Source organism: Silene latifolia, chromosome Y, assembly GCF_048544455.1.
Source record: "Silene latifolia isolate original U9 population chromosome Y, ASM4854445v1, whole genome shotgun sequence".
Lineage (NCBI taxonomy): Eukaryota > Viridiplantae > Streptophyta > Magnoliopsida > Caryophyllales > Caryophyllaceae > Silene > Silene latifolia.
Genome location: NC_133538.1, coordinates 245,278,496 through 245,292,826, shown reverse-complemented (window position 1 = coordinate 245,292,826; position 14,331 = coordinate 245,278,496). Strand labels below are relative to the sequence as shown.

The 14,331-nt window shown below is 37.5% G+C and overlaps 1 non-coding gene across 1 annotated transcript; it reads left to right on the top strand.

Moving 5' to 3' along the window:
* Positions 1–4,717: 4,717 nt before the first annotated feature.
* Positions 4,718–4,823, top strand: LOC141636468 (small nucleolar RNA R71). Its single transcript, XR_012541076.1, has one exon. It is a non-coding gene; the product is annotated as a small nucleolar RNA R71 (small nucleolar RNA).
* The last annotated feature ends 9,508 nt before the right edge of the window (positions 4,824–14,331 follow it).

The following is a 14,331-nucleotide window of genomic DNA, read 5'->3' as shown; positions in this document are numbered from 1 at the left end:
GTAGACCATTTCCACGCACACCGCTATTTGTGCGATTATAGATGTTGGCTCAGGGACATTGACTTTTAAGGTAGGGAAACATTTCATTGTCTTTGCCCAAACAGCTAAGAAGAAAGACCCCATGTGGCCAGTAACTTGTAATGTGGTTTCTGAAAAGAAATCCTATTTTGTGCTTTCTGATATGCCGCCCCTATGCCAATTCCTGTTGTAACACCTCCGCCCCAGATTGGGAGCAAATTGGAGGAAGATTCTTCTGTTTTGGATATTGCAGGAGCTGGTTTGGGGAAGGAAGAGCCGCATGTTGCTCCAGCTGTGTAGGAGCCAATCGTTCAAAGAGGCGGCTTAGGATGTCTTAGCTATGGCACTGAGGAGGAGCCTGATGAGGAGCCAGTCAATGTGACGGAGTCCGATTTGGATTTTGATGAGCCAGACGAGGTCATTGATTGGGAAGATATCAGAGGTGTTGATCCGTTGAGTTCTGCGGATATTGGAGTGGCTAGGAGCCCCGCTGAGGAGACGAGTTCTATAGAGGCTACATCTTGTAGCCAGAAGCTGAGCAAGTGGGCCATTCCGTGGCCATTCTTGATCAACTATTAGTTGATTTACTTTTCTAAAAAGACACTTTATTGCTTTCGTTAAAGTTTATTTTAATTGCTTTTGTATGCGCAAGACTTCGCTTTAATTCAGTTTGCTTAGGATTTACAGACTCTAGACTTTACATTTAGGTTTTGCGCAATTTTGGGTGCGTTACTATGTGCATTTACAGGTTTATAGACCATATTAGCTCGAGTTATTGAGCTAATTCGAAGAAATCAGAACTTACAGCAGGTTTCTCAGTCGATCGACTGGCCATCTTGCTCGATCGACTGACTGCAACAGTTACAGAAGCTACTGTTCGTGTCACCCTAGTCGATCGACTGGGTGATGTGGTCGATCGACCGCCCAGCGCTGCTGAACCTGTTTTCGATCACTCCCCTGCTGTGTTTGGTCGTTTTGCGGAATTGAGGGAGTCTTCTCTCCACTTTATTCTCCGACATATTTCTGTCTTTCTTCCGTTTTTTTTTTTTTTTTTGCACATAATTAGCGCTTCAACATTACTTTCTCGGAATTATGCGTGGTTTTGTTTGTCTTTTCAGGTACTTATTGGTAGCACTGCTGGCTAATGAAACCTCCTAGCTCACGCTGGTTTGGGGAGGTTTCCTTTTATTGCGCTTAAAGTCTTGTGAGTTTCCGAGTTCCACTTCTTGTCCTTTTTATTAATTTTCTCGCAAAATCCCATTTCCTTTGCTATTTTCATTATATGATTTTGCACAATGGGGACATTGTGTGATTTGGTTTGGGGAAGGGTTTTGCGTTGCATTCATATGTTTTATTGCATTTCTGTCTCACGTTTATTTCAGTTTGCATTGTTTATTTCATTTCCTATTTATATTGAAAAATTCATTAAATTTGAAAAATTTAAAAAAATTCAAAAAAATTGCACGTTTATTTTAGCATATAGGTTGAGTCGGAACGGTAGTATTTCAATGATGACATTGCGTTTGCATCTGTTTTATGCCTAAGCCGTGCTAAATTGACATGTTATTAGTAGAGTCATTTCCATAGTCTACGAGTTTTCGTTAAATATCTTGCTGAACTTTAAACTTGACGTAAAATTTTGGCAAATTACTTATATTTATGAGTTTTAGAGCCTATAACTGGTGACATTCATGACCAGTTCATTTAGGATGTGAGTAGTTACTCCTTATGAGACATGTTATATCAATATGCATAAATATGAACTTAATCTGCTTAATACCTGTATGCATTCGGGTTCGTGGTTATTTGACACATGTGGAAGAGGTCACCCCTTTATTCATTTCTCCCATAAGCTTCACACTGCCAGAAATAGCCTTTTTGTCCCATTAACTACATCCTACATTTAGCCTGCCCTTGTCAAGCTAGTAGTTTATGTTCTTGGGATTGTTACTTCGTTTTTGGTAGCTAATGCTCATTTTGTGATGATGTTGGGAAGATGAAAAAGGAAAGAAAGAGAAAAATAGAATAGAAGAAAAGAAAGAAAAAAAGGAAAAATATGTTCGATCTATGGTCGGTCGACTGGACTCATTGGTCGATCGACTGAAGCCTGAGAAGAGAAAGAAATCAAAATCACATAATTCAAAGTCTTTATTAAATGGCGATTTTTGCTCCCATGTTTCATTTGTATCTTATGGGGAGTTGATTAATTATGGAGATGGTGAGATTTGTGCTTGCTATTAGCACCGTTTCGATTGAAATCTTGAGCAAGAAGTTGGATGTTGTTATAATTTGGTTCCCTTAGTTACTAGCTTGGCTTTTAACTCTGTTTTTATCCAAATTTATTTTAGCCTCTTCTTACCCATACCTCACATATCCATATTTACCTCGGCATGTGTCATGGTCATTTGTTTGGTTGGAATGCATATGTATGGCTGTAGAGATTATTTTCATATTAGATTGCAAGCATGTTCTTATAGGTCGTAGTTAGGTGAGTGTCATTATAAAATGAATTCTTCCTATCTTTTACAAATTTTCACCTGTGCTTATGTGTGATATGAGCGACCCGTGAGAGTCCATAATGATAAGTCTCTATAAGTTGATGGTTCAGAAGTTTTTGACGACTACATAACTCGTTTGCACGATTCACATTGCTAATTGATTGTTAGTTGTTGCATTAAATTGGTTTAGGCTTTACATGTTGCATTTCGCTCTGAGAATTAAACTCGTTCCATTAGGTTTTAGGATCGAGTCTTGTTCTTGCTTGGGGACAAGAAAGGGTTTGGTTTGGGGAAGTTTGATGTGTGTCCTAAATATGATGTTTTACACCCCATTTTACACGCATTTCAGAGCTCATATGTGTAGTTTATGCTACTATTCTCCCTATTTCCGTCTACTTTCGTGTTTTTGTATACTTTTGCAGAAATGTGAAGAATCCAGCGGAAATCGAGCCGAATCCGTCCCTAGATACCTTGCATTGCGTTTGACGTGAAGTATTTACTCAAGTAACGAACTTGGTGCGCATTTCGAGGCATGAAAGATGACTTTACGTGGCTTTTTGGAGCAAACTATCAGCTAAAGTGGTCGATCGACTGGTGCCTATGATCGATCGACCAGAGCACGATTTCCAGTAGCTCCTGTACATTGCAGTTCAGTCGATCGACCAGTCCCAGTGGTCGATCGACCAAACCGATAATCTGACGCAAATTAAAAGAACGAGAAGTTAGAAGCCCATTGTAATTAGGTTTTAGGAATAAGTGTTACGTTATATTCCTATATAACGTAACCTGATGTTTTGAGAATATTATCAAGTCTTTTATTCATTCAATTTTTAGGGATTCATTGAGATTTTGAGCATAAAAATAATTAGGGTTCATAATTACTCAAGACAATTTATTGTTGCTTTCGGATTCTTCTTCTTGCTTTCTACTGGTAATTTACGTTCTTAAATTTCAGTTTTATCTTTATTCGTTCATAGATTAGAAATTGCTAGTTAGATTTTCCCAAAGCCATATTATTGTTTTATGTTAGTTGTTCATTTAGTTAATTTAAATATGAATTCGTTTGCTCTATTAGTAAATCTTATCGTTGCTGTCATCAATATCATGAGTAGCTAAATCCCGTGTGCTAAGATGTAGGGAATCTGTAGGTTAGACGGCTTCAATTCAGGCGACCTGTTTCGGGCTCTGGTCGATCGACTGGGTTAGTTGGTCGATCGACTGGGGTCGTGTTAGATTAGCTACGTTTTAATTAATTAAATTGCTATATTTGACGAATCGAGTGCACGCGACTAGTTGAATTTTAGGATTTGACCGACCCGTTAAGATCGAAAGATAGGGAAGGGAGATAGCCTACCTAATTAAGACGACTAAATTAATAAGATCGAGAGATAACTTAATTTAGATTCATTAATCAAGAACGAAAGTTGGTAATAGTGAGATTAGGGACTCGTAGCTCACGCCGAAAGGTTGCTACCTGTTAAATTGGACCGAGAGGACTTTTTATTTTTCCAGTCTAACATGCTTAAGACAGTTTACCTAGAATTGCCGCCGTCGAAACTACAGTGAACCGACCATCTTAACATCCTTTTTAATATTTGATTTCATCCATTTATTTAGTTTACTTTTAATTTAATTGCCTTTAGTTATAGAACAATTCAAAACAAACCCCCACATATTTGTTACTTTAGACTTAAATAAGACAACTATTAATTGCATCGCCTCTCCGTGGTTCGACCCTGACTGCCACTAGCTACAGTAGTAGTTTGGATTATAAATTTATCTTTGGTACTCTACGACGGTATCAGTATTGTTGAAAAGCAAGGACCTGTGCCTTCTCCGTAAGACAGCCAACAGCAGTGTGACCGTCATTGCTCCCACATCTCTCACATGTAACAGTTTCCCCTCTAGTAAGCAGGTGAACCGTCTGAGGCTCCCCAGCAGAATGCTGCTCCAACTTATCAAACCTAGCATTCATGGCTTCCAGCTGAGCCAAAACCTGCTTATCGACTGCATGAACTATTCTAATACAATCCCTCGGGTTTCCATATTCAGCACAGTGGTTCGCCATCTCTTGAATAAGAGCCCATCCCTTATCATCGTCAGTGTTCTCTTGGAATCTTCCATTAGACGATGCATCAAGTATGGCTCTGTGATCATTGTACAGCCCATTGTAGAACTGGTTGGACAGAAACCACGGATCAAAACCATGGTGAGGAAGAGACCTCACGAACTTCTTGAAACGGGACCATGCTTCATAGAAAGTCTCATCGGGAGCCTGCTTGAAGCTTGTGATCTTTGCCCTCAGCTGATTGGTGCGCTGTTGAGGGAAATACCTCTTATAAAAAAGCAAGAGCTATGGACTCCCAATCTGTAACCCCTGCGGCTGTGCGGTCCAAATCAGTTAGCCACTCCCTGGCTGAGTCGGTCAAAGAAAAAGGGAACAGAATCTCCTTAATTTTGTCTTGAGTTACCCCCTTTGTGGCGGGGATAATAGAACAGTAGTCCGTAAAGACCTCCATATGCTTCCTTGAGTCTTCACCTGCCACACCTCTAAAGATATTTATCTCCACCAGATTGATATAGAAAGGACGGATGTCGAATGTATTCCCATCCTTAGTCTGGAGATTAAAACCCTTTGGAATTGATGATGCTTTAGGCTCCGAATGACTAGCAATTTTCGGCATCTTTACTGGTTGGCATACAGAACTAGAAGTATCTTCTTCAAAAGATGGATTTTCTGTAAAAAGGAAATGCTGAAGCACTGGTTCAAAAGTACTCAAGGCTTCCTTTCGTGATTCTCTTTGCAGACGAAGCCTATGCCTAAATAGTATCTCTGGCTCAGAATCAGCTGCAACTAACTCAAACCTGTCTGACCTGGGCATACACAACACTGAAAAAAAAATAAGAACCGCCTCAAGGAATAAAAATTCCCTGAGACGGATAAAATAAATGAAACAAAGACAGATAGGGCAATTGCCTCCCCGGCAACGGCGCCAAAATTTGACAGGGCTGTCGTATACCTATCAAATTAAAAAAAACTAACTAAACTAACTATATAGCTAGGAAAGTCAGGTCGATCTCCTCAGGGAGGCAAGATATCTATAAGAGTCCGTCTATTTGGTCACAAAATGGGGGGTGTTTAAATTGGTTTTCTAAACTAAAAGGTTTAAAGGAAGAGAAGCAGAGAAAAGAGCGATAAAGGCAGAAAAAGATGTTAAACTATCAATAAAGAAGGGACATGTCAGGATTTCGGTTCACTACGGTAGTCCAGTGACTCAACCGTAAGCAACTTAGATAAATTACTGCGAGACGGATATGGAAAGGTCCTTCCGGTCCACTTTCTATCCTAAATTACCACTAACTTAACTTCCATCCTCGTCAGGGTAGTCTACTGTTGATAGCAGGTCTATTTAGTCCAATCTTCCGATCCAGGATTAAATTTAACTAGATTAAAAGGGTGACTCAGAAGCGTGCACTCAACTAAGTCGGTAAATACAATTATATTGCTATGGTGACAGAATCTCACAAATAATTAATCTGACCTATTTACTACATCGTCACATTTCTACCGTAGATCCCCTAATCCCGACATGAAACAGATTTAGCTACTCAAATCGCTATTAGTACTATCAATACTAACAAAAAATAAATAACCAGCCTTCGACATGATAAAACAATAATAAAAATGCATAAAAAGGTAATTATGGCAGAAATTAAATGAGACAAAAAAAGTAATTAAAGTGAATAAATGAAAGATTAATATTAAAGAGGGAGAAAGAGATTACAATCGCAAGAATCCGGCGTAAAGAACAAGCAAATCCGAGCGAAATAACCCCGAAAATAAAGTTACAGTGAAGAAGCAAAGAGAACGCAGTCTTGGAAAATGATAGATGATATAAAGATGAATAAAAGATGATAATAACCTAGTTAACGTATGTTTAAATAGAAAATAAACTAAGTTCAATAACTAAAACAAGTTCACGGGCTAATTAAAGCCCACGAAAGCCTAAACCACTCGATCGAGTAGTTTGAAACCACTCGATCGAGTAAAACTTCAGATAATCTACTCGATCGAGTAGAATTGTTACTCGATCGAGTAACCTCTCTTTCCAGCTCTTCTTGATCGAGTATAAATCCACTCGATCGATCAACCAAGGCTATAAAAACCGCTCGATCAAATAATAAAACCACTCGATCGAGTATTCTTCCTTCAAATCAGGCCAAACTCGTACCCGACTGCCTCATAAACCGTGCCTTCACGCTTCCCACTGCAGAAACTCACACCGAAAAATCCCGTCTCCTCAAAATGCATGCAAAAAGGACGAGAAATGGTACGATTCCACTACTTTCGCGTTCATTTCTACAAAACGGACAAAACGAACCAAAGTAGCCAATTGTTAGGGGAAAACAACATATTTATCTTATATACACAAGTGGTATGATACTTGACCCGACAAACAGTTACCACCAATAATTTTCAACCACCACGATAACCACTCAAAACCCAGTAAAGTATTCACAACCACTTACTAATAATAGAATGCTAGGTTTATTGTACATATATCATACTCAAAAGGGAACTAACCAGCCAAATATTCAAACAATCAATCAAAAACAACAAACTCACAAACTCAGAATCCCAATTCACAATTTTTAATATTTAAACTTACATACTAATTAAGCATTCTTTTGTAACGATTTTTGTAACAATCCCTAGTAATAGATGCGGCTAAGATATGGATTTCATTCTATGTGTGCCCATATTGAATATTAATAAAATTAAGCCATGTTCTTGGCGGTAATTGAACAAATAAAAATTGTAAGACAAATAATTAACCATGAATGATCAAACATATGGATTACTAAAGAGTTAAACATTACCAACAGCAACGACAATCGGTGACGATGAAGGCGTGCACACCCAGGAGCAACGTGAGGCGGTGACCGGATGACGGAGGATGCCGTGTACGAGCAACAACAATGGAAGATATGATTCTTTAATTTTTAGGGCATAGCGGTGCGACTTTGTTGTGTTTTAAAGAGCTAGACTGGAAGCAAAAAGAAGTGTAAACTGCGAGTCTAGATTAGTCATTATGAATTTAATATAGAACGGTCAAGGATAGGGACCGTCCTCTTTGTTTTAATAAGGAGAACGGTTCCGGATATTAACCGGTATCTTTTATATTTTAGGATGGTTGGTCAACCTGACCGTTCTCTTTGTTAATGTACCATCACGGTTCCAACATATAACCGTTCTCTATTGGAGTTCTAAATGCCCGCCCAAACTAAAAATAAAAAAGAGAACGGTTCCGCTATGAACTGTTCTTTAAGTGGCGTTCTCAAAGGTTTAAATTGTAGTAGTGAACGTCTCGTAACATCCTTGCATCACATCTACATAATACCTCATGCCTAACAAGTCTCTATATATTGCCTCTTTACAATCACAACATCTTCAGACTATCAACTCTCAAGATCATAAACTCTCACAACCATCAAATCTCTAGTCCTTCCACTCTGAAGAACACCATCTAATCACATGTAATGAATCAAACCATATAATCTTTATACCCTCAAAAGATGAACACCACGATACTCTATACTCATATTCAACAAGAACACTTCAACATTGCCATCTCACAAGTCCATACATTACAGTTCGTCTCTTTAATACAATCCTTTACAAGTTACGATAAGTAAATAACTCCTCAACGGATAAATCATAAAATCTTTCATAACTCACTAATAGTCATTAACAATTCTTACTCCTCAAGTATGGTATTCCAATTACAAACGAGTATAGTCTCCAAAATTCCCAACGTGATTAATCTAAGTCCACAATAACATTCAATTCATTTCAAGCATTTTTTCTCGATCCATTAATAACTCACATAACTTTTCACTTAACACAAGACAAAATTCAGTAATTCTCACGGTCTAGAGTATAAGTCACGATATTCCCAAATGATACCATAAGATAAATATACCTTTTATGTCTCTCACTTCTCGTAAAGCTATGAAACCACGATCATACATCTTATGCCACATATCATCACCCTCTATCATCAATAAGGATTTCTACAACTATCTCAAAGGACTTAAGAACATCTAATCCCAAAAGAAACATCATTTTGACAACCACTTTTCTCAAAGTAAGCTTCTTCGTTACCAAACTCTTAATAACAAAATCCCCTTTCCATTCATACTTTAACATCCATAACTACCACCAAACCTAACTTGATGCCTCAAGAAACTATAAAGGGATCAACCTCAAAATCACCTCAAACAGGGAACACCGCCAAGTAATCCAAAAAGGATGAAAGTACGATAAGAGTAAAGCTCGGGTTACTAAGAATTAAAAGTTTTGACCGACATATAACCAAAATGCACGACACGTAACATGCAAAAGACATTTTCAAAATTGACCGTCTTTAAAATCAACAAAGCATGCTCGAAAAAGTCATACACGAAAATGCATTAAATACAATTAATAGCTATAAACAATAAGACATAAACAAACCAATACATGAATAAAACTTGTAATACAATTAATAACAATACGAAATATTAAAGTACAAACAAGCAAGTACATGAACAACACATGTAAGACAATTAATAACGATGTGAAACATTAGCCATAAACAAACAAGTCCTTAATTGTTTCTTCCCAATTTACTCTCACTGATTTACTAGGTCATTTATTTTAGTCAACAACTAAGCGAGAGTTGAGAGCGTGTTCGCTCTGATACCAGCTGTCACAACCCGGATTATAAAACAAAGGAAAAATATAATATAAAGTAAATATCAGAGTATAATACTGATAAAAGAGTTAAGGTGGCGGAAACACCAAGCCCAAATCCGAATCGATACTAAATCCAAAACCAAACTAATACATTACTCAAAGGTTCTTAAAACATAAAGCAAACTCCTATTTTATTATTCATCTCACTCCTTGATGCATCCCAAACAACATCATCCAAACAACAGCAAGCGTTCAACCTGAAAAACCTGAGAAGGGGGTCGACAATCAGTCGGGAGTAACTAGATGCTCTCCCAATCGTGTTTACAACAATTGAATATAACTAACAATCAATAACAATTGAAATGCAAAACTAGTAAACATGTGAGACCATTTATACTCATGATGACTGAACACCAACTTACCATTAAACCAAGACACATTAGGACAACCACCTAATTAATAACTCCCAACTAAACCACATGAGATGACACATGACAACAACCCATGTTACGACACCATGTAGAAACTTAGGACAATCAAACTCGATGCAACCACAATCAAACCAAACAACTCTCAGAGCGTATAACGAACTACCTGTGACTAATGGAGGTATAACGAACTACCTCCAACTATTAGAGCGTATAACGAACTTCCCCTAGCAACAAACACAATGTATAAAATGAACGTCGTTAGAGCGTATAACGAACTGCCTCTAACCACTAGAGCGTATAATGAACTGCCTCTAGATATGGAGCATATAACGAACTGCCTCCACTGTGGACCGTATAACGAACTACATTAACATTATGTGTAGCGTATAACCACTGCCTACTTGCCTTTGAGTGTGTTGTGCATTTTATCATGCTATTGGAATGATTTAGGATTGGAAACAAGACATATTTGGAAACGAAACTGGAACTTTTTATTGGAATGACAAATGCGTAACAGACTTTAAGGAATGATTCCTAGGACACACAATAGGTTATCACGGAACAAACGACTCAAATTCAAGAAAAGACAGTTCTAGACTCGACTCAACTAAAATAAGAAAACGGATCCCGACTCATAATTTTCAACTCTGGTCTTGAGCTTTCCCTTGTTCATCTGTCAGCTTAGATGCTCGGCTCTGGTCCTTGATCCCTATGATGGTCTTCCTCCATCCCGAGATAGTCCTATGAGGAACTACGCCGGCGATGAAGGTTGGTGAATCGAATTGTCTTTTATTAACTTCGTTAATGAGAGGAGTACATTCTATAGCAAGACTCTCGTCATGAATTTCATTCTTCGGATTTGGCAAGAATTTTGAGCAATCCACAAATATTTTCCCGATAAACACCCCTTTCAACTGACATGGGCGGATGAGATGGGAATAATCGACATTGTCTTCGACAGAAACAAAGTTGGCGTGATCGCCAAACGGGTTGGTGATGTTATTAGGTTTAACAGTGGGGATCGGGAGTGTTCCATTTTCAATCATGTCTTGGATTTCGTGCTTCAGTCGATAGCACCTTTCAGTATCATGGCCTTTCCTTTGATGAAAGGCACTGTAGGCATTTGGTTTATACCATTTACCTTGTTGATCAGCGGGAGGGTCCAGAGTTGGACCAATAGGATTCAGCTTTCCTTGGGCCATTAGCCTTTGGAGAGCATAAGCATACGTGCACCCAATATCAGTGAACACCCTAGGTGTTTGCCGCTGCGACTGCTTCGATTGCCCTTCTAAGAGATTAATGGCTTCATCAAAATGGGTCGTTGTTGGGGCCTTGGCCTTAGACGATGAGGCCCCTTGGTACCCTTTCGGCTTTTCAGCCTCTGCCCTTATAACATCATCTTCTACCTTTATCCCGATTCTTATCAATTCTTTGAAAGAGCCAAAATTCTGGTATTTCAGAGCATTGCGATAAATAGGTCGTAGATTATTTACGAACTTATCTACCATTTTAACTTCGTCAGGCTTCTTGGCTAACTTGACGCTTTCAGCGCGCCATCTTGCAAGGAATTCAGTAAAGCCTTCTTTATCTTTCTGGGTCATAACCTCTAACGTCCTTATATTGGTCTGAATCTCGTCATTATCAGCATAGTGCTTGTTCGAAATATTAATTTACATATTCATATATGTTCAAATATATATAGTCATAAAATAAATTCTAGATCTTATGCATGTAAACAAAAGCAAGATAAAAGAAGAAATCGTCAATCTTACATTGAGGTTTCAAGTATTAGGGCACCAACAAGATCACCTTCTTGTTAGTTCTTGAGATTTCCAAATATTGGATGAACAAAAGGTCCAAAATAGAACCTCTCCCAAAAGTGAATACCCAAGGAAAAACCCCTAATAACTAATATTATTTTGTACTAGAAATAATACAAGTCTTACTTAAAATTTGACACAAAATAAATTTTGTTCTCTCTTGTATATTTCGGGCAAGAGAGGAATGATTTAGAGAGGTTTTTATTTCTCTAAGTTCTACAATGTGTAGAGAGAAGAATAATTTCTAACACTATATTATGAAGTAGTGTAAAAATAATAGAGGGGTAAACCCTCTATTATCCCTCTTTAAAAACCGGTGGGGAGGGTGGAGGAGAGTCAATGCATGGGCTCATTTTCTTCCCAAGAAAATAGACTTGCATGGCTACAAATAGGTGTGTAATCATTTTGTTTTCAACTTAAACAATTAACACAATTTAAACCTTATACTCCCTCCACTATTTCGGCACTTTTAACATAAAATGGATGGTCCATTTTATTTTGTCATTTGTCAATTGTGACATATGTGACATGTTACTTGACATGTAAAATTGTAATGTATTTTTAACATATTAAAAATCAACATTCTCATAAAATAAGTCATATACAATATCAACTAGTAATTCATAATTACTTTTACCAAAACGGTTTATCAAATTATAAATTATAACGTCTTGTATTTATAATAAATTATTCATTCAATTTCAATTTCAATTATTTCGTAAACAATAATTTTATCTAAGTAATAAAACAATTCGATTACTTAAACCGTATCTAATTTAATCGAATTATAATAAGACACGTTAATCTTACTCACAAATCATCCGTCAATTTTAAGCAATTTAATTAACTCGTATCGGCATACGATTAATTTAAATAATCAATTAACGGTATTTCCCTATAAGTATGACCTAAGGGGATCAAATGATAACCACCGTCACACGACAGTAATGTCAAACTCTAGTCAGCCAATCATTACCGATATGTGTGGACCAGTTGACTGTAAAATATTACATCCCACATGTATTCTTAAAATGAGATTTAAACATGTGATCATCATGATCAACAGTTGTGATCGCATTATTGTCGGAGGACACATATTCCAACAATCTCCCACTTGTCCTCGACAAGTGTGCGTCACCAATTCTCTTGTCCTATTACTATCTCCCACTGAATGCAAGGTGTCTTTCAGGTCGTACTTGCAAGTGATCATATCGAGAGTAGTTTCCTCGATCTGGAGAATAACTGATTGACCGGAATTATCTACCATAGATACCTTCCGATCGTGGCCACGCATTTCCAGTTCATTACTCCTCGAGTGGCCATGAGATATTGTTATAACCCTGACAAGGGGTGGACAATTCCTATCGCACTTATTCCCTTCGACTAGCCACAGCCATCATAACCAAAAATATGCCCATTTGGCTCCATTTACGAAGGTCGTAGTACCATAAATCAAAGTTAATCTGAAACTGTGCCACCTTAGGCGAACAGTCTTTAGTCAAAAGAATCGACTCATTAGAATATTATAGTAGCTCTCGCCACGACCAGGCTATATAAATTTGCTAGAACTCTATAAGCGGTCATTAGCCCGACAAAGTGTTCCTAACTGTCTGCCTATGTGATCGACTAGTCATTCTCATATGACTCTATGGCACTTGAACTTGCCATCAATCGCATCACACTCTAGTCACTTCGAGACGTCACCTCATGTAAGTGACTATGGGCAAATACAATGCTAATCCGTGTTCACTTTAACGGGGTTCAATTGTCTCTACAACCCATTTGGATGTAACAAAGTATAAGGTGAGTTAATAATAACTCAAACGACAAATGTGGACATCACATTCGGGTAGTCAATACCATATTACAACCTTGTGATGTATATTGTAAGTGTGTAAACACTAGTTACTCGCAACATGTGTTTAACACACCATGTTTCCATGTGTTCAACCGTTTTGAATTGCATTTTCCTTTATTTTCATGTTTGTCTCACATAGCATGAATCTCACCAAGTACATATCTAGTTTTCCAAACTAGTTTTAGGTTCTTTACTTTGAAAGAACTTTCTTGTTGTTTATCACATAACAACCTTATTATGGTGGACGACATAACTCACACTAGTCAAGTGTTCTTCCAACTCATAATGTACTAGGTATATGTTTTGTAGGATCTTGCAACAATTGTCAAGATGATTAGCCTAGCACTTCTCATAAGTCCTAGCAAATTTTGAAAATACTAGTCTTGAGTAACTTCTTACTATAACCAAGCATCTTCTCAAACTTCTTATTTCTCCTTTTAGCTTAAACAGCTTAGGATTTTCATAAATCCTTACGCGTTTTCGAACTTCAATATGTGCAACTTCTTGTCACATAATAAAGTGTTCTGTCAAACACTAGAATAGCTCATTAGTTCTCCTCAAGAATTCATGACGATTCTTCTATGGCTTACCAAAGACTCATCATGCTCTTAAGCATATGATTCATTATTGGACATGTGCATGATTATTCTAATGGCGGAAATATTAGTAATCTTTAATCATGTGATCAAACATTCTTAGGTTCAATGAATGACCATGACTGCTTATGGTAATTCCATTTTCATCCATATGAACAACCTACGTTTCTCGTTGATTTGATGTGTATATCTCAATATGTGGGATTTATCTGTATGCATCCCTTTAACTTTAAGGATTATAACGAATTCATCGAGATGATAACTAGTCATAAAATAAATTGTATAAACAAAATTAGAGAATTAAGAAATAACCTTCGGTCCTAGCTAATTCGGCCTATGAACAATATCGCAATGATATTCTCCTATCAGTT